The following is a 22,955-nucleotide window of genomic DNA, read 5'->3' on the forward strand; positions in this document are numbered from 1 at the left end:
GAGAATATTACTATTCATGTATTCCGAATAATTTAAAATGCAATTATATAACATTGTCTGGTAACAAATGGTAATGCTTGAAATATTCTTTCACCTAGACAGCTTTTGCTAACCTTCGGGATGCATTTTTCTTTACCATAAGTATGTTGCCAACTGTACCATAAATATCAGTTTTCTACAGTATGATCTCTCTTGGTAGGAAAGTAAGATGAATGTGAGCAATGTAGAGCAAAATAGTTCTGATGAGAAGAGCAGCTACTGATAACACGAAAACCTGATTTTGTACTCTCTAATATATCTACCAATCTAGCACACAATCTAATCCATGGTTTGATTATCATATTTAGACTCTAAAGTTGATATTGAAAACTTCAAATATCATCTTTCAATTTCTACCTAAATTTAATTATAATCCAAGAGCTGTTATTTCCATCCAAGTAATAGAGAAAATTTTGCAAAGGTCTCTAGGGTTCAGAGTGTGTGCCAGGAGTTCTGACCATGCTGTCCAAATGAAAGGACATTGTGGTATAGAAAGAATCTATAAAAAATACAGTAATGATTATTTTCATGCTATGTATGTGTTTATAAGTATTAGGTTATGGTCTATCTATTAATCTGTATGTGTGTATGTGTACATGTGTACATACATACGCATTTACATTTTCTTCAGAAGCAAATTGGGTAATTTTATTCTTGAATTGTAGTCTGTAAGGATGGCATTGTCTAAGTGGTAACTCAAATGTTATATGATAACTAATAAAATTATATAATTAGGTAGAAACATGCCATAAGTTTTGCAAAGATCTCTAAATGGGAAAGGAATCAGCTCATGGGGAAATAAGAGAGATTAATTTTACTCATTTCTCTGCATTTCAAAAAATTAAGAAAATAGAAAATCACTAAGCTTTTTACAACCTTTCAAGAGCACAAAGTGATTTTCAAGACAAGGCAAGTTCTAAGATTTTAAACTGAAGTAAAAACTTGGAAGGAAGCTGAAAGATAAAAGGAATTTTATCAAACTCAGATTGAGTAATAAAGAACATGTTGAAGACACAATTTATTTTCAATTACTTAAAATACTTGGTCACAAAATGATGTAAAAGTTTCCCATGACTTACTTTTCTGTCTTTTGAGCCTTTATTTCTTACAGTCTATGCCTATTAAGCTGACAAAAAAATTTTGCTTTTGGTCTAAAGGCAGGGTCAAGACATTTATGATTTTAAAAACTGACTAAGATCTTGATTATTTTTTGGAAGTACTTATTGGAAGGACTGTGAGAAATCTAGAAAAGTTACAGAGGAAGAGTGGTAAAAGTGAGACTTAGAATTTGGAACAATATAACATTTATGGAATAGTGAACAAAAACTAAAATGAATCCATTAGTGAATATACCTTTTAACAGTCAGGCAGACATCTAGACGTCATTAACTGATCATGATGCCCTGAGGCTGACAGCAGCCACATAATCCATTCCCACATTTAAAAAAAAGTTGGTGAATTTGTAATTTTTCAAAAATTATTGTTTTTACACTTAAGAAAATGTTCATGGTCACATTTCAAAGTGACCAGAAAGCTTGGTCTAGAATGGAACTAACTTTAAGTTTACATAAAGGTTTAGAGTGAGTCCCATATTCTTTGTGACATGTTGGGAACCTTACACTTGGCTTCTAGCTAAAAACATTGCATTGATTACAGGAACCTGTGCGCTCCACAAGCCAATCAGCTACAGGTACATGAGGTGTGCATGCGCTCCACAAGCCAATCAGCTACAGGCACATGAGGTGTCCACCAGTACCAGTTGCACCCAAGTAATCAATAAGCGGGCCCTTCTTTGTCTCGAGCTAGCCAATAGCAAGCAACCTAATCTCCTTCCTCTCCCTCCCCCCCATATATATACCCAGTTCGGAAAAATAAAGTTTGCAGCTTGATCAGAATCTTTTGTCTTGCTGCCATTCTTCACGCCTCTTGTCCCCCCAACTCATTTGTTCTAGGTAGGTGGTGGAGCCCCAGTTGATTGCTCCGCGGGCCGGAGCAGTGACACATAAAAATCTTTATAACTAGGCATTTGGCACTTAAAATGGGACAATCAACACTTGTCAAACAAAAGATAGGAGAACATGTTTTGATGTATGCTTAAAGATTGAAGAATCCTGGTACCAACAGTAAATCCAGTTGTCTCTCCTCCCCTCTTAATACACTTTTCACACTCTCTTCCATTCTGAGTGTTTGTGTGTGTACATGCATGTGTGAAAGAAAGCCAAATAAATGTACTATAATGCAAGTAATTTTCCATATTATGTTGTAGAAAATCTTTCACACTTCAAACATAATTTTAACAGTTACTGTAAGATATCTTCCTGCAGCAGGGATTTTGAACCTCTTTGGACAGCTATACAAAGAAACAAATAACTTGCAACATTATGCAGATTCGCGGTATACTTTTGTAATTAGTTGAAATGTATTTAGTTTTATCAGGAAATATATTCAAAATATGTTAATGAATTCACAGGTCCATGAAAGGCATTTCTTTTATGCTGAGTTAAACTACCTTTAGCATTTCCATTGCCTAGTGTTATTTTACCTGATACTGGTAAAAGACAGGACAGGATAGGATTTAGGAGAAACAACTCCTAGATCTGCCAGTGTTATTGGCTTTGATTTAAGGCTTTGGTATATCTGGAACTTTGTTTCTCCTATAAAATGAGCAGGTCTGTATTGCGTATCTTTAAAGATATTTCTAAGCCTACATTTTATTAATTGTGAGTTTATAATATGTGTCAAATATAATTGCATTTATAACAATACTATAAAATGCATTATTTAAGTGAAATAAACTATTTTTTAAAATGCACATATCATCTATAATGCTCGTAATATATAATCTCTAAATTAATCCCCCTCTTTTTAATACCTGAACACTTTATTCCATTAAATTATAAAATCAAAGTAAGAGCTTAAAAACACAAGGAAGATTGATCAAAATAAGTTTCATTAAGTGTCAGTAGGGAATCTAGTGTTAAATGTGGTTAAAGCATTGTTCCAACCCTGACATGACACAGTCCAAATTACACACTGTGGAGAAAAGTGTGTATGAGACATGTTCACTGCAGTGGAACAGGGAAGTCTGCCTAAGGACAGTGGAGTGGAAAATAGAGGGCAGAGGAGTGTGGAGACCAGACAAAATGACAAAGTCTTTGGTGGATTAGTAAATAACAGCAATGAAAACAAAATGGAAAGTAACAAAATAGATGTTAATTTCTTATCTTAAGAAATAGGTATGAAATAATTTTACAATTCTAGTATCTAATGTCATAAAGAGTTTTTGTAAAGTTGTATTTACAAGCAAACACTGGTTATAACTTCAAAGTGCATACTAATTGGAAAAATATCCTTTGGCATACACTTAGCACAAATACCTGGACCAAATGGACTGGGAAAAACATATGTAACAGTTTCTGATTCGATGTTTCTCATAGTAATCTTCATTTTCCCATTGCAAATCAATATGTTGCTTTGATGAGTTGTTGCAAAAAGTAAACATGTCATTAAATTGTAAGCTTAAAGACTGAAGAACCAGGATTCTCCTGAATTTCCATCATGGTCATTTACCCCCATGTTTTCTCTTAGGAGTCTTGCTGTGTTAGCTAAACATTTAAGTCTTTGGCCCATTTTGAGTTAATTTTTGTATTTGGCGTTTAGTTAGAGTCCAGCGACATCCTTTCACATGTAAATATTGACTTTTCCCATACTATTTACTGAAGAAACAAAATATAATATTTAAGTTCTCTTCTGTTCTCTGAATTATGTTTCCTTTAAGGAGAGTTATTCTAAAAGCATTTGTGCAGCTCCTGTTAGTACTAGCTTTCCCAGTTTGCCTTGGGATTTGCCCGGTTTATTCACTGTTTTGAATCAGAGACAGGCTTAATTAGGTAAAGTATGTATTTTTAATACATAAAGATACCCTAAATGCTTATTTCTTTTGAATGATATATTTATTCCTTTTGAATGATAGATATATTTACTGGCAGGTATTTCTTTCATGTGCTTAAGTAAGATAATCAGGTCATTATATCTAATTCACCCATAACTATCATTAGCATTAAGTATAAGAATGATCTACTTTATCGCAACAGTGGTTATTCAGGAAGCCTCAGACTCACCCAATTAAGCGCAGTCTTCTTTCAAAACTACTCCTCCAGCTTCGACTGGTGGCTATGAATGTAATAGGGGAAAGAAAGGATGTGTGAAAAACTGAGCCACAGTTTTGACAGTATTTTAATCTGCCATTTAAAATTGAACCCCTTCCTTCTTTCTGCATAACACCTGAGGATCTCCAGAATTTCCGTAATGCTTCCTACTCCTGTACATCTTCCTTTCTTATAATGTAAAATACAACTCCTCTGTAATATTCCTGAGATTTATGCTGATATGTGTGTGTTACTTTTCCCTCAATGCTTTTCTCAATGTATTCTTTGTTAAATATATTTTATGTGATTTTAATAGATTTGGTAAGAATAAAAAAGCATCTAAGTAAATCCAACCACCAGTCAGTTAGTGACATGTTGTAGCTTATCCTTTCTATGGAAGCTATTTTGAAGTAAATGAAATATATTAATTATTAGTTAGAAAATAATGAAATCTTTAAATTGCACTGGACACAAATCTTTTATATATACAGCAATCTAGATTCAGATTTTCCTCGTGGCTCAATAATATTCTTAAATAAATTGACTTTTTCTTCCTTCAGCAGATAGGAACATGTTTTTTAGATAATTTCTCAGATTAGTTATTCACATAGATGAATCATTCCTATTTATTTTAATGATTTTCATTATCTGGTAGCTATTCCATAATGGAGAAAGTTGATTTAGGGTGAAATGCTTAGAAAATAAATTGACAATTTTTGTGACATATACAAATATACCAAAAATAGACATTGTAATTTCTTTATAATTTTAGGAATATGAAAACTGCTAACAAATACACTTAATAAAAGATGCCACCAGAAGACTAACTACAAAAAAAACAAGAGTAGGAGATAGCATTAAACATTGTTAAATTCAAAGAATGAGTATATATATATATATATATATATATATATATATATATATTAGACATCCTATGCATAGGAAGAATGAGAGTTAGGAGTATGTTTAGGAATGTTGATTTTTATCTAATTGTCTTCATAAGAATAAGGAAACAATTTTTGAACTAGGGAAGTCAACTCTAAAATACATTTGTCAATTATTTTTTCAAAGGATAGCAGGTCCATAAAAAATTTAGTAATAAAATATACACAAAAACTAAATCTTATTATATAATATTGATGCATGCATGCCTATATAAAGGAGACCTATTGCCTACTGAGCTCAGTGTGAAGTACAGATAGTAGGACAAGGCGTGTCTAATGTCCCAGTGTCTGCCACTACTAGCTGTGGTACCTCGAGCAGGTAAATTACCTGTATTGTGTCAATTTCCTAATGTCTAAAATGGGGAATTTATTATCCCTATCCTAAGGAATGAATAGAATTAAATTTGGTACTGCAGATGAAGCATTTAGAAAAATCTCTAGCATATTATAATTCTAAAATGAGTGTCCTCTAAGCCTTTTAGTCTTAATAATACTAACTACTTGTGTGGTCCCAGCCCATTTTACTGTAGATTGTCCCTATTATACTATTTTACAGTTGAATAACCTGACACTTAGGGTAAGTATTATATCCAATACAACATGTAGTATATAGGTGCTTTTAAATCTACAATGAGGTTACATCCCAATAAACCCACAGTAAATTAAAATGCATTTAATATTACACTGTAGAATATCTACTTATTCTACAGGGAACAGGAGGCTGACTGGGAGCTGCAGTGTGCTTCTGTTGCCCAGAATCACTACAGAGTATTGTATCACAGAGAGTATTATACTGCTTTGATAGCTCAGGAACAGATAAAAATTTTAAATTTAAAGCATGCATTTTACTGAATGCATATCCCTGTCTCACCATTGTAAAGCTAAAAACCACTAAGTCAGGTACTATCTGTATATTATAGCAAATCCAGTAGCCAAGTAGTATTTAATGTCAATGTTCAATCAATGAGTTATGGGGTTACTTTGTCTAGAGTAGATAGACCATTCAAACTATATTATCTTAAGACACTGGATATAATTACATAAAGAAACTATTAATTCATAAAATACTACTTAAACTATTGCTGTATTGGAGGCATTAATCTAGGTTCAGCAGGATAAGCAAGCATATGAAAGGACAAAACATTTGCCCTCACACAAATTACATTCTAGAAAGACTGGCAAACAATGAGCAGTTCCCTGTTTCTGATGGGCTACATTACTTGCATTAATCCTCCTGCCGAATATATTATACAATGATAAGTAAAATATATTTTTGTTTTTACTGTTAATCATAGAAGCAACAAACATTTGTGAAGTCTTACTATTTAGTGAAATTAGAATCCTACATGCAGACAATCATGAGGTCCACTCTTGCCTTAAAGGTTATTTCTCTTTTCCAGATATTAAAAACTTGTGCTGACACACTTACAAGAAAAGAAAAATATCAAAGTCCAGGTTACAGTCAAGGAGATGAATTAAAAGACATTTTCCTTCCAATGTGCAAGATCAAATGGCTGCAATATCAGGGTAAAGGAAGCCCATGCAAAATTATATTCCAGTTCAAAACCCAGCTCAAAATTTCAAGCCTTGATAATGATTTAATGTGATCCTTAATTGGAAAAGGCATTGAGATGCTTCACAAAAGCAAACACAAATGCCATTGAATGGAAATAATCTTAATTTATTCATTATAGCATTCATATAAATATATCATTTTTCCAATAGTATGCTCAGCAAATTGACAAAAACAAGCATAGGAGGAAACTAGACTTCAAAACGAACAGCCAGCCAAAACAAACACTAGCAACTATTAAGTTCCAATAATTCTAGAAATAGACTATATAAAATATGTTGAAGTAAAAACTAGATGAATTGGTTTAAGAGCAGAAAAGGTGGCAGGAGAAAGTTAATGATGTAAAAGATATCAGAAGAAATTTCTGAGAACACATTGGGGAAACAGAATGAAATAGAAAATACATAAATACCTCATATTTACATAGGGAAAATGAGCTCTGTGATGAAGAAATAGTGAAAGTACGTTGCTGTTTTGTTTTGTTTGTATAAGTCTAGGTGAAAGGACATCAGAATGAAAACTAATAAGTTGCATTTGGAATTTAGACAAAGGGATAGGTTTTAATAAATTATGAAATAGAATCCACTACAAATGAATATAAGGGGGATGGAGACAAATGAGGTGAGCAACACTTCAAGGTTTTTGGCTTGAAGCTCCAGAGGAGGGAAAGCCTGCATTTTCCCTTTCGTTAAATATAAGGTGTCTGAGTGCTACGTGAATGGAAATTCTGAACAATAAGAAAATACAGTTCTGTGAATAAAATTCAGATTCGGGTATTTCTAGTATAGACTATTGCTAAAGTGATATGAGAAAATAAATCAATTGATAAAAGAATAACAATGAGTAGAATAAATATATAAGCAGAAGGGGATGACTGTAAAGGAGGGATCAGAGAGCGCAAGTGAGAAGAACCATGACTCCGCCCACCAAATTCAAAGCAGGAAAAGGTGAACGGGTGTCAGGGCAGAAGAGGCAGAGTAGGAGCAGGTTATGGATGTGGACTGTTTCAGAATGTATCAGAAAAAAGACCAAATGGTTAGGTGTAAATACCTAATTTCTAAAAAGGCAAGAGGAAAAATACGTTAAAAATACTCTCCATACTTTAGATGAGTTACAGGAGAATTGTAGAGTTCTAGTGAAGACGAGGAGTGCAGACTATCTTTAAAGGCACAGATAGTCACATATAAAATGAATAGAGATTAAACACACAAAAATTAAAAATTCAAGGGAAAATTAAAAAGCAGGGTACCTTTGAACAGCCCAGTCACCTTTGTATTTCCTTAAAGTCAGACTTATAATGTTCTTATAAGAGCATTTTCTTCCAAACAAAAATAATGTCTGTAATTTCTCATTGTAAAATGTAGAAAAACCCCTTTATTAACTTCTTTTCTATTATTTTTTTTGCATTTGGCTTTTTTCTGATTCCTCTTATTATTAATGTTCATATCTTCATATCTTATATGATATCTTCATATCTTATTTTTATTGGCAGAATTGCATTTTACAACAGTTGTAACTTTAGGTTTAATGAAATACAGATAACAAATATAACTGGCTACTAGACCTTAAATTATTCTTGACTCAGATCAAATATGCCAAATAAAGTATGATGCAGATACATTACTCATGCTTAGCTATTTAGATTCAAAATTCCTGATTGAGAAAATATTTCTATTTCTGTTGATTTCAAATTGGAAAGTTATTTCTGCTTATAACTGATCACTAATGAACAAATATTACAAACTACTTTGCTTTAAAAAGGCATTCTATTCTAAATTTTAAGGGCTGTTTTGACTCAAATATTACAGGAAATAAAGAGAAATAAAATCATAAATTTATTAATGATATCACATACCATAAAAAGCTGATATGTATACAAATTCTATTATATGATTTACTTACTCCTGACAGGTCTAAAGCTATAAAAAAATTAGTTTTGTTACCGAATATGGGTTTTTGCTCCATTCATTTAAATAGCCTTTGGGTTAAATCTCAGTAGTAATTTGGCAACTCTGCTTTCTAGTTTATTTGTTACATCTACCAAGTTTATAGCTTATAAGTAGATCTTAAGCTAATATTTTTGGTAAAAACAGGATTCCGTGCTATGGGCATTATTATGTCAGAGATGTCCTTTGCATCTTTAAAAATATCAGTTGGCTAGAAAACTAATTATATCAAGATGTGTCTGTCTATTAAATTAAATACTCTGATTACCCTAAATAGGATTTAGATGTGAAGGGACATTATATGCTCAAGAAACACCAGGGAATGATTTCATTGTTATGCACATGTAATATCACTGATACCATAAAGTGTTCTGGAAAACCTGAACAGGAAGACCCTTCAGTGACCTTAAACTAAGGAATATAAATTCCAAGAAATCTAAAAGTAATCCATCAAGTGCTTGATGTTTTATTATGTAGAAGAGAGACATAAAGAAATAATATTGCTGGTTTTTAGTACTTACCTAAATATCTCTTGTATTACAGTTCCAGGTACTAAATTTAAGATTGCAAATAAAAGATTTAAGTAAATTCCAGGAAGCTCAACTCGAATTGCTGATATCAAATAAATGTCTGAAAGAATTTAAAATATATGCTAAATCGAACTCAAATGCTTTGAATTAGAAAAGAATTGATTTTTGTTATTTGAAGGCCTAACATATGTTGAACTCAAGAAAATGTTCTTACCCGAACATATAACTAAACCTACAAGAAAAACAAAATAATCCAACCACTAGTTTATTTATCTTAAGTAATATAATAGAGATATACTTTGTTTTAAATATACTTTGAAGTAAGTGAAACATGTTGATGTCAGCAAATATTTAGTATATAATAAGCACACTGGCCCTTGACAAAAAATAAAGTGATGCAATTAATAATTAATTTGTTGTCAAACATGACTAAAATGAAGTCACAGTTATGAACAACCACACCTAAAACAAAAGCAAATTAAGAGGACAGCTAGATCAGGAGTGAACCATAGAAGTGAAGACCATATGGAGTGTTCGCAACAGGGGAGTGGGAGAAGGAGAAGGGGGGAGAAGGTACAGAAAATAAGTAGCATGGATATTAGATAGAAAATAGATCAGGGGAGGGTAAGAATAGTAGGGGAAATATGGAATCTAAAGGTATTGAGACATGTGTTCATGAACTAAAGGGGGGATGGTGGGGAAGGGATGTGCAGGGTGGAGGGGAATGAAGAGGGGAATAGAACAAATGTAATGGCATAATCAATAAAATAAAAAAATTAAAAATAAATAAATAAAAAGGAAAGTGTCATTAGCCATTACGAAATCCCTAACATAGATATCAATCATTCATTTCACTTAATAGACAATCCATAGACTATTCTTTAAGGGTCTCTAACCACAATTTAGCTAATTAGTATAAAAACAAAAGGGAGAAAAAGCAAAGTCCTTTAAAGATATTATTCTTTTATTGCCTGTTTCTAATAAGTCCATTATACTCATATAACTTAAAGGGAATACAGAAACTCCAAATTCCAAAAGAATGTAAAATATAATTGTGTAGTATAATCACACATTTGGTTCTTCTGGTTTGATGAAATGCTTCTAAACTATGCTGTACAGTCTATGCACTTACAAACATCAGTATTTACATCATGTAAAATGAACAGCTACTGAGCTCTAATGGGTTTCATTCCATGTTTTAAAATTCTTCAAAATGATTTTGAGATCATTAGCTCCACAAGCACTAATGCACACTGCTAATTGTAGAGGAGTGCAATAAAGAAAAACACTAGTAGCTAACCTTAACATTGCCTTAATTTTAAAAAGAAATATGTACACATATTTTTCCCATCCAAGGAATAAAAACATATGATATATTATCACAATTACATATTTAAGTATGTTACTTAAAGGAAAGGATGATGATGACATGCAAGCTGAATTTTGCCTGAGAAAGTTGAAGGAAATTTTCTGTGGGGGGTTTTACCTTGAACTTCTTTATTTAGACAGCAGTTTAAGTTTCCTATCCTGGATCAGGGTAGTGACTGGATACACATTCACTCATCATTTTTATACATCAGTTTACACATATTTTGTATTCATAAAAAATAGTGTTTGGGGAAACGTGCACTTACTACTAGATCGGATATCTCTTTGATAAACAGTGAAAGTGCCCCTCTTTTCTTTTTTAGCAATATATTAAATTTAGTTTGTGCCTTGAAAGACTTACTCAGTTACTTAATTTTTCTTGTCACACCTAGAGGTGAGCAGAGCTGTTTAAGGACAGAGCTGTTTAAAGGCAGGGTACCTGTACGCTGTCGAAGCTAAGTTGGCATTAATGAAGCTACATTGTCATAAATCACGGGTATTGATCATTTGTTCTCTCCATCATTCATGTATTAGTCTTTCTTAAAGTCAATTATTGGCTTAATATTTTTTGTATTGTTTATTCATTCCCTATTTCACCTATTTTTTTATCCATTCTTATAATTTCATTTACCTTTTCAAGATTACTGTGTGATGTTTTTCTAATTAGATCATTGATCAAAGTGGTTATTTTTCTCCAATACATACAGTTGAGAATGTAAATCATGCAATAAGCATATATGAAATTAAATTTTACAAATTAGGGCACATTTTATTAATATGTTTTCAATTAAATATTTTTATTTAAATTATAATTTCATATGTTGATTTATCTTTTAGTATGATATTTCATTTCCAAATGTATTAAAATGTCAAAATCATTTTTATACTTGTCAATAAAAATATACCTGTTAATCTTGTTATATATATATCTTCTAAATTTTTATTATTTTGTATTATTCTGCTTATTACATAACTGAAAATAAGCCTGCAATTATTTCTTTTTTTTCTGTTCCTCCTCTTCCTACTGCTAATATTATTATTCTTTTTCTTATTCCATTATTCTTTCTTACATCTCATGAACCTTAAAGTTATGCACATAGTTTAGCAGCAGGATTCCTTTACATATAATGATGAGTTTTGTTTAGAATATATTTTGTTAAAATATTTGTACAGATATACCAGTTTCTTTTGGTTTTTCACATAAACTTTTAATGTTGAATTAGATTCAAGTTACTCAATTTTGCTGAAATGGTACATAGAGTTCATATAAACCTTATACCAACTTCATCTATTATTAACATCTTACATTAGTATGGGAGCTTTCTTACAATTAATAAATCAATATTGATATAACATTCATTAATATCCACGGATTATTTAGATTTCCTTAATTTTACCTAATGTTCTTTAGTTTTTCATGATCCTACCCAAATATAAAATTGCATCTCTTAAATTTTAAAATGTCACTGGACATTCTATGTCATTTTATATCAGTTTTATATTTATAGTGTAGTGGCTAGATATTTATATAATTTATGAAGTGATCCCTCTGATAAGTTTAGTGCCCAACTGGCACCATACGTAATTATCATAATATTATTGGAGGGAATTTCAGAGGAATTTCAGGGAAAAGGGGAAGTGTTTACAGGAACAAGTATAAAAGACACATGGACAAAAACTGGGGCAGGGGGGGCTGGAAATGGGAATGAGGTGGGGAGGCTTGGGTGGGTGGGCTGGGATGGGAGTAAAAGCCAGAAAACTGTACTTGAACAACAATTAAAATAAAATAATATAATATTATTGATTATATTCTCTATGGTGCACTTTATATCTCCGTGTCTGTTTTGTAACCAACAGTCTGTACTTCTTAATCTTTTTTTCTTTTCTAACCAGCAGCCTAAACCCCTTCCCATCTGGAAACCATCAGTTTGTTCTCTGTATTAATGAGGGTTGTTTTTTTTCATTTTGGTTTGTTTTATTTTGTTTATTCATTTATTTTGTTCTGAAGTTTCTATATATAAATGAAATTATATATAGAATATATATAATTCTATTTTCTCTGTGTCTGACTAAAATACCTACAAATGACTTTAACCAAGAAGTAAAATACTTATACTCAGAAAATTGTATATAAGATGCAAATAAATATATATCATGCTCATGGATAGGAAGAATTAACATCATTAAAAGGGTCATACTATCCAAAGCAATCTAGATATTTATTATTTATTTATTTATTTTTAATAGTTTTTCAAGTACAGTTGTCTAGATTCTCCTGCCACCTCTTCCTTTACCCAACTCACCTGACCTCTCATTCTCAATCTTGTCCCCCTTTGGCTTTGTCCGTGGGTCCTTTGCAGGCCAGGTTCCCTATGGGGGACATGTGAAAGACAACCATCCATTAATATTTCTCTCCCTCTCTTTCTGCCTCCCTTCCCCTCTCTCTAAAAATAAATAAATTACTTAAAATAAAATACTAAAATTGGCAATCTATAGATTTAATGCAATGTTTATGAAAATATCAATGGCGTTGTTCATAGAACTAGAACATTGATCCTAAAATTTATACTGTACAACAAAAGATCACAAATAACCATAACAATTTTGAGAGGGAAGAACAATATTTGAGGTATGACACTACCTGTTATTAATTTATACAAGGTATTAGGAATCAGAACAATGGGGTATAGGCATATAAATAGACACATAGATGATTGATACAGAATAGAGAGCCAGAAATAAACTCATGTCTCTATGGTATATTAATCTATGACAAAGGAGGCAAAACTATACAATGGGATAAGGATAGTCTATTCAATAAATGGCACTGAGAAAATTGAACAGATAAACACTAAAATATAAAACTAGACCACCTTCTTCTTATAAAAATAACCTCAAAATAAAATAAAGACCTAAATGTGAGATTTGACACCATAAAACTCCTAGAGGAAAACATAGACAGTATACTCTCTGACATTGCTCTTAGTAATATTTTTTCTGATATCTGTCCTCAAGCCAAAAATATTTTAAAAAGAATAAACCAATATGGCTACAAAAAAAAAACAAAAAAGTTTTGCACAGCAAAGGAAACCATCAACAAAATGAAAAAACAACCTGCCAACTGGAGATACTAGCCAATGATACAGCTGGTAAATGGTTAATACCCAATATTTATAAAGACCTCATACAACTTAATAAAAAACAAGCAATGCAATTTTTAAAAATGGGATGAGGACCTAAATAGACATTTCTCTCTTGTAATACAGATGGCAAATAGACCTATGAAATGATGCTAATCATCAGATGCTACTCATCAGAGAAATGCTATGTAAAGCCACAATGAAACATCATCTCACACCTGTCAGAACAGCTACCATCAATAAATCAACAAACAACCAGTACTGATGAGGATGTGGAGAAAGGGATACTCTTGTTCATTGTTGATGGAATTGCAAATGATGCAGCCACTATGGAAAAACAATATGGAGAATCCTCAAAAGATTAAAAATAGAACTGCCTTATGACCCAGTGATTCCAGTTCTGGGCATATATCTGGAGAAACACAAAAAACTAAATTGAAAAGATATATACAGAGGACTTCACATGTATAGGTGGGTGTGCCGGCCCCTTGCCGCAAACCGGTTTTGGGACACAAACAGCAGACAAAACACACAACAGAAATAGAATCCTAGCCGACAACACAAAAACGCCCGGCGCGAGAGGTGGGCGAGGGGGCGGGCGGGGCGGGGCCGGGGGCCGGGCCGGGGGGGGGGCCGGAGAGGAAAAGCCCGCGACGGAGGGAGAACCCGACCCGAGGCCGGCCAGGAGAGCGCGGGCGTGTGGCTGCCGCGCCGGCCGCGGGAGCGGGGGGGCCTGGGGGCCGGGGGCGGGGACCCCCCCCGCCCAGACCACCAACGGGCCGACCCGCGCCAAGCCCCCAGAGATAAATCTAAGCGACGAAGAAATAGCAAAACTCTCAGATGCACAGTTTAAAACACTGGTCATCAGGATCCTCACAGATCTGGTTGATTATAGCCACAAATTAGAGAAACATATGAAGGCTAAACTAATGGAAATGAATGGAATTCCACAGGAAACCCATAGCGATGAAAAGGAAACTGGGACTCAAATCAATGGAGTGGACCAGAAGAAAGCAAATAATGGCCAAACAGAAAAGAGTCAAGGAGCAAGAATTCAAAGAAATGAGGAGAGTCTTAGGAACCTCCAGGACATCTTTAAACGCTCCAATATCCGAATTATAGGGGTACCAGAAGGGGGAAAGGCACAGCCACCAGTGGAAAACTTATTTGAACAAATAATAAAGGAAAATTTCCCCAATCTGGCAAAGGAAATAGACTTCCAAGAAATCCAAGAAGCTCAGAGAGTACCAAAAAAGTTGGACTCAGGAAGAAACACACCAAGGCACATCATAATTACATTAGCCAAAATTAAAATGAAGGAGAGAATCCTAGAAGCAGCAAGAGCTAAGGGGACAATCACCTACAAAGGAGTCCCCATCAGACTGTCAGCAGATTTCTCAAAAGAGACCTTACAGGCAAGAAGGGGCTGGAAAGAAATATTCCAAGTCATGAAATCCAAAGACCTACAACCAAGATTGCTCTATCCAGCAAAACTTTCATTTAGAATGGAAGGACAGATAAGGTGCTTCTTAGATAAGATCAAATTCAAGGAGTTCATCATCACCAAGCCCTTATTATATGAAATGTTAAAGGGACTTATCTAAGAAAAAGAAGTTAAAGAAACATGAACAGTGAATGGACAACAAGCTCACAGTTATTAACAACCACACCTAAAACGAAAGCAAACTAAAAGGACAGCTAGATCAGGAGTGGAAACATAGAAATGAAGATCTCAAGGACGGTTAGCAACAGGGGAGTGGGAGGAGGAGATGGGGGGAGAAGGTACAGAAAATAAGTAGCATAGACAGTAGATAGAAAATAGATGGGGGGGCAAGAATACCATGGGAAATATAGAACCTAAAGGACTTGAGACACATGGACATAAACTAAAGGGGGGTAATGGTGGGGGATGGGGGGGGGGGGAAGAGGGAAACAACTAACACCTTATAAATTAAAAAATAAAAAAAAAAAAAAAAAAAAAAAAAAAAAGAAAAGATATATACATCGATATGTCCACTGCAGTATTATTCACAACAGCCAAGGTATGGAAGCAACTCAAGTATCCATCAACAAATAATTGGATTAGGAATTAAATTCCAATTAGCCATTATATCTACTAGTCTCTAGTTGTGACCATTTTCAGGCTTTCATTGTTTTTTATAATCCTGAGAATTTAGGTACATTATGTAATTATTTTCTTCCACCATTTTAATTTGTAGGATATTTTCCTCATGATTAGAAAGAGGCTATGTTTTTAATAGGGAAAACATTGAGGTAAAGTGTCACTTTCATAATATGAAATCAAGGATATGTAACATCCATATTAAAAAATTTATCCACTTTATTTTGATTAGTACTGCATATTACATGCTTTCTATTATTTAATTTTTAATGTTCTATATCCTTATATTCAATGCATGTTTCTTGTACACAGAATATTTTTTAAATCTAATATGATTACCTTCCTTATTTGTTTGGAGGTTTTGTCTACTTACATTTAATTTCTAATGCAGTTTGTATACTGTAAAACTATTTTTCTACCATCAATTTGTTCTTGTATTTCTTTCATTTTCTTTCATCTTTAGAAAAGAATACATATTAGACAAAAAAAATATCACCATATTAATTTCAGGTTCCACATCAATAATATAGAATCAGAAGAACAAAATAAGCACAAAGTAATAAAAAATAAAATAAAAACCCAAAGACACTGAAATAGAGAACAAGGGGACAGTGACCAGAGGGGAGAGGGAAGGGAATTTCAGGGGGAAAAGAGGAAGGATTTATGGGAACTAGTATAAAGGACACATGGACAACAACTAAGGGGGGTGGAAATGGGAGGGAGGTGGGGAGCACTGGGGGTGGTGTTGGCTGGGATGGGAGTAAAAGATAGAAAACTGTACTTGAACAATAATTAAATTTAAAAAGTCATTAACACCACAAAAAAGATAGCAGAAATCAATGAACATTAAGAAAACAAAGATTTAGAAAAATGAATAAAACAAAAATTTGTTATTTTGATAAAGCAATAAAATTTATAAACTCATAGCAAAACTAAAAAAGACACATATTACCAATATGAGTGTGAGGCAGGAAATATTATTAGACTCTGTGGACATCAAAAGTATCATCAGGGAATATTATGAAAACTTGTATGAGTTCTGTCCGGAAAAAAGTTCAGCCACTGTTAACTTGTTTATATAACAAGAAGAGTTTGCATAATATCAATGTAACTTGGCAGCCAAGGAGAATAGACTGGAATACAGATGACTGAGCAATGATGACTTCATGACTTCATGGTACTAGTCAGTAGGAATGGAACGTGCTGTTGAGTGAGCATGTGCACTTTGTGGCAGTCACATTGAAAATGACTGAGCCAGTAGAGCAATGAATCTGCATCGGATTTTGCATTAAACTGGAACATGCCTCCATGGAAACTATTCAAATGATTCTGAAGGACACAGCTATGGGCAGCTGATGATTGGCAGCTTCATCACAACAATGCACCAGCTCGTACGTCAAATCTTGTGCAAAAATTTTTGGTAAAACATCAAATCGCCCTGGTCACTCAGCCCTACTACAGCCAGATTTGACACCCTGTGTCTTCTGGCTTTTCCCAAAACTAAAATCACCTTTAAAAAGGGAAGAGATTTTAGATCATTGATGAGATTCAGGAAAATATGAAGGGGCAGCTGATGGCTACTGAGATAATTATATGAAGTCCCAAAGTGCCTACTTTGAAGGGGACAGAGGTGTCATTGTACAATGTACACTGTTTCTTGTATTTTATATCTGTTTTCCATATTACATGAGGGATATCTTTTGGACAGACCCTAAACACCCAGACATTTAACAACTTAGATCAAATGAACCACAACCTATATAATACAATGTATACTCATATAATGTGATGAGCCTATTACTCTAAAGAAACTGAATTCATAATATAAAAGCTATGCCAAATAGATAGCCACATAATTTCACTCAATTCTACCAAATGTTAAAAAAACACCAATTCTAGATATCTTCTAGAAAACAAAAAAATGAGAAAATACTTTCTGTTTATTTTAAGAACCTATCATTTTACTGATTTGAAAATGGACAAAGAAAGTACAAGAAGGAATAATACTGGAGGCTGATATTCATAATAAATAGAGCCACAAAAATCCTTAGCATGATAACATCAAAGAAAATTCAGCAATGTCTAAAAAAATTTATACATCATTACTCTAGAAATGCAAGACTGGTACAATATTTGAAAATTAATGTAATTTTATGTAGTATGGTAAAAGATATCCACTGTCATCACTCATATTTAACATACTGTTGGAAGATCTAATTAATAACTCATTAGTGAGTTCATTCAGGTCACAGGATGCTTGACATACTGTTGGTGATGATCTGGAGAATAAAAAAAAACACAAAAAACTTTGCTGTTTGTGGGAATGCGTGTAGTTATAGCAACTGTGGGAAATAGTATGGAGCTACTTCAGAAAATTAAAAATGAAATTATATTTTGACCCAGCAATTTCACTTCTGAGAAAATACCCATGACATACAATTAAAAAATATTTGAGGGCAGGATGGAGAAAAAAAATTGAAACACCAGTAATGATCACAAACACAAAAATTATTTAATGGCATTTACAGTTGTTCAATAAAATAAAATACTTGTGTGCAATTATAACAAAATATATACAGGACTTAAATACTGAAAAAAATCACAATATTGATTAACAAGTCCAAATATCTAAATAAATGAATAGGCACATATTTTCATAGATGGGGAAAAAACCTAAATACCTCAAAGATGTCAATTTTCTCCAACCTGATATAAAGGTTTAACATAATTGCACTTAAAATCACAAATATTTTTATAAACATAGACAATATTTTTCTAAATTTTATGGAAAGCAGAACTAGAATAGCTCATAGTTGTCTGTCTATGTAACTAGAAATGACCCAAAAGCTAAGTCTTCAAACTTACAAAAATAACTCAGAGTTGATGGTGAACTAAAATACAAAACAAGGCCGTTGTTTTTGACCCAGTAATTCCACGACTAGAATTATATCGTAAGAGCCCTGAAACACCAATCCAAAAGAGCCTATGTACCCCAATGTTCATAGCAACACAATTTTCAAAGCCAAGTGCTAGAAGCAACCTTAGTGCCCATCAGCAAATGAGTGGATCAAAAAACTGTGGTACATTTACACAATGGAATACTATGCAGCACAAGGAAAGAAGGAGCTTCTACTGGACACATGGACAAAACCAAAGTGGGGCAAAAAGAGGGGGGAGGTGGGGATGTCTGGAGTGGGGGGGCAGAGGTGGAAGATAAAGGCAGAAAACTGTACTCGAACAACAATAAAATTAAAAATAATAAAATGTAACACAAGCTTGTACAATTTTATTGGGAACCCCCCAGCCTGGTTTCAGAAACTGTAACCCCTCATGGCTAAGGCCGAGTAAAAAGACCTTGGGACCATAAGCCATTAAGGAGACAAAGCTTATCTTCCTTGTAGGGGCCTACCTCTGCCCCCTTCCACTTCATCCTGCTTGCCCCTGAGTGGATGACTGCTTAGCAAATGGCAGGTAAGATTCCTCAAGGGAGGTATGACCTAAGATAAGCATGGCCTCAGGGAGGGACTTGGGGGGCTATAGCAAAAGGGGGTTATGGACCCTCACCCCTCTGCTTTGATGGAGCCTGAGTCCTCATTCCGTCTGCAAGAAGTCTTCTAATCTCTTGGCTGCCTTACTTCCCCTGCCTGACTTAAGCCTGAAACAATGCCTTAAGAGGTAGGTGCAGCCCTGTGCTGGAAACGGCAGGTTCCCCTGGGCAATCAGACCTAAGAAAGAATGAGTAAAATCCTAGGAAACCTACTTTGCTAATACCCTCAATTTAAATGATAAGGGTCCAGGCGGGAAATGAGTTTGGACCCTTAGTTTTATGGCCTTTAACTATCTGACCCTGACTCAGAATAAGCCCTCAGAATTCTTTGAGTGTTATCTATCATTTGATCATTACTGCCTGACAATGATCGATGAGCTTTATGTATACACTCCATATTCCTATGCAAATTAAACACAATAAAAGCCTGTCCAGGCAAGGATCAGGGTACTCTCCTCTGGAGAGAGTGGCCAGGCCATCCCTTTTCCTCCAGAGAACTCAGTAGTCCATGTGAATTTGTCTAATCTCATCCATAATGCCACAGACACTGCAGTCCAGTGTCGGCATCAAATTTTTCTGGAAAATTTGGAGATAGTATTTGAAATCTAAGACTAGGTAAAAGTTCTTAGACTTGGTAACAAAGTGTGATATGTAAAAAGAAAACTAATAAATTGAACTTCATAAATTAAAGCCTTTTTGTTTCATAGAAAATCTTGTTACGAGATGAACAAAAAAACTACAAAGTGTAAGAACATATTTCAAACTAAATATTTGATAAAAACTAGGATCTAAAATGTGTCAATAAAATATTGACCAAAGTCAGTAATTAAAATCCAATTGGAAATGGGAGAAACAAAATTTTCACAGGATAAGATGTACAGGTAACAAATAAGTACATGAAAAAATCATTAACATCATAACCATTGGGGAAATACAAGTTAATATCAAAATGATGTATCAGTATACATCTATTTGAATTGCTAAATGTTTTAAATAAATTTAAAAAAATTGTGACAACAATAAATATAGCCAAGAGTGTGGGAAAAATCAAATCACTCTACACAGCTGTTGGAAAGGTAATATGGTAAATCTATACTGGAAAGGAGTTTGTCTCTTAAATCTAAACATGCAATGACCATAAAGCTGGCAATTGAACTCTTAGGTATTTCTGTCAGGGAAATAAAGAATCATACTAGCACTTAAATCTGTACCCAAATGTTTTTAGCAACTTTATAATGTCCAAAAACTATACAGATGCCTTTAGGTGGCTGAATGAATGGTTTAAACAAACTAGCCCATCTGTATCATCATGAACAGGGGTGGGCAAAAGTAGACTCACAGTTGTAATACAAATAAATAATACTGTAACTAACAAATAGTGAAATAATAAACTGTTTCTCATACTCACAACTGTAAACCTACTTTTATCTACCTCTGTAATTTTCAGCAATAAAATAATAGATTATTGATACACGCAAAAAATTAGATGACTCTCCAGAGATTTATGCTGTGTGAAAAGTCAATCCTAGAAGGTTAGTTAGTTATGGCATGTTTTGCAAACAGTGTTGAAATGACAACATTTTAAATCATTAGTACACATTAGTGGTTGTGGGAGGTTGCTAAAAATGAGTAACATGAGAGATCCTTAGTATGATAAGATATTTTGTGTTCCAACTGTTTTAATACCAGTATCCTAGTTGTGATACCATATTGTGGTTTTGCAAGATGGTTTCTTTCATTGGGGGAAAGCATGCATGGGATCTCTGTTATTGCTTACAACTGCATGTGAGTTTACAATTTATGTTAAAATCTAAGGAAAATTTTAACTGAGATAAAATCAACTGTAATTTTTCATTTATTGATATAGACTCGAACGGGACACCGTGTTCGAGCAAAAAAGGGGAATTTAATTTTCCCTTTCATGTGAAGCACTTCTCATCCCATTTATGTAACTGAACTTTCAGTTGTTGCTGACCATTTCCACACGCAGAGTACCGCAATCCCATGTTTTGCCCATGTTTGTGTTTGAATTTCTGTTACTTTCTATGTGAATAGTTTATAAACCCTGCTATATTTTATTTATGCTTCTTAAAAATTAGTTTCCTGTCTACATCAATCTGTTTCTACATCTATATTTACATGTCTACCTATGTATGTTTATTTATCTTGTCTAAAGATATTTAGTTATTTACTGTGTGATCTTGATGGGAAGAACCTCAATAAGAATATAAACATTAAAAAAAATTGCTGTCCCAACATTCATGGAATGTAAAAAAAAATGCCATCACTAATATTTAGAATAGATCATTTATTTAGAACCAAAGGTTTACAAGCTTAAATTTGAGTTGCTTGAAATAAATGGTGGTTCTTTGATATTTTTTTCCTTACCTGTTATCATTGTTTCCGCCATGTGTAGGAAAGGGATGTAGCAACTTAATCCCCTTAGGATTATACTAATCCAGGCAGGAAGCTGGATGAGCACAGTTTCAGTAAAACATAGACCATTACCAGTGGAAAAATTGTGGAAGCCAGCATTTGCCAACCGTACAACTGAGAAGACTCTCAGTGATGGTCACAGTATGTATCACCTCTGCTGGCACTGGGAAAAAGGCTATCTTTTTTTTTTCTCATCAGCTAAAATTTGCATAAATTGAGGGCCAATGATATTGTACTTTACTATACATTTGTTGATATTTATTCAATAGTTAAATTCTATTCTTTCAAAATATTTATAGGGTACCCATTTGATATTAGGTACTCTTCTAGATAATGAAAATACAGGACTAAACAGTAATTTTTTACTATTATGGTGACTAAATATGGTGCCAAGGAGATCATGATTTTAAGGACTCGGAAGAAGATAATGTGATAGTATCTTGGGATAGAGAGGAATGTTTTATGTATTTTCCTTAAGAATTCTCTGAAGAGTTGACAGTTTAGCTGAGACCTGAATGAGTCAAGAACAGTCTGTCAATGAGCTCATTTTTGCAGAGGTATTTTCCAGTAGGAGTACCAAGTAAAAAATTCTGAAAACAAAAATTGTGATTATATTTGCATTCAAAATATACTCTATAGGGTAAACACAAATATACACCAAGTTTTTAACCAGTTATTGAGAAATATGAATTCCTCTTCTCTTTATACTAGTTAATCACATATAGTTTTAAAATGTGAGAATTCTTAATTGGACTTGGGAAAGGTATTAAGTTGCATACTTCTGACTTGGCATTTCACAATGTATAAATGCACATTAAGCTGGTATGTTTATTTCTGCTAAACTCATACCCTAAATGCTAGAAATATCAGATCTTAGCAAAAGATGTGGAAATTTTGAGGCCTGTGTAATGTCCACAGAAAACTTTTTATATTGTATATTCTAAAATATGTTAACACCTACTAACATTTCCTCATGAAAATATAAAGCTGTCTAATGAATAAAGCTCTATTTCATTGGCAGTTTTCAGGAAGCAAGAACCTGAGCCAATCCATGAATGAACTAAGTAATGACATGGATACATTCCATAGGGCTGATATGGCGAACACATTTATACAAGTTAACAGCTTGCTGTAGTATTATTTTCTACCATACTCCAAAGAT

The sequence above is a fragment of the Artibeus jamaicensis genome, unplaced genomic scaffold (genome assembly GCF_021234435.1).
Source record: "Artibeus jamaicensis isolate MK-2021 breed Jamaican fruit bat unplaced genomic scaffold, CSHL_Jam_final contig_402, whole genome shotgun sequence".
NCBI classification, from domain to species: Eukaryota; Metazoa; Chordata; class Mammalia; order Chiroptera; family Phyllostomidae; genus Artibeus; species Artibeus jamaicensis.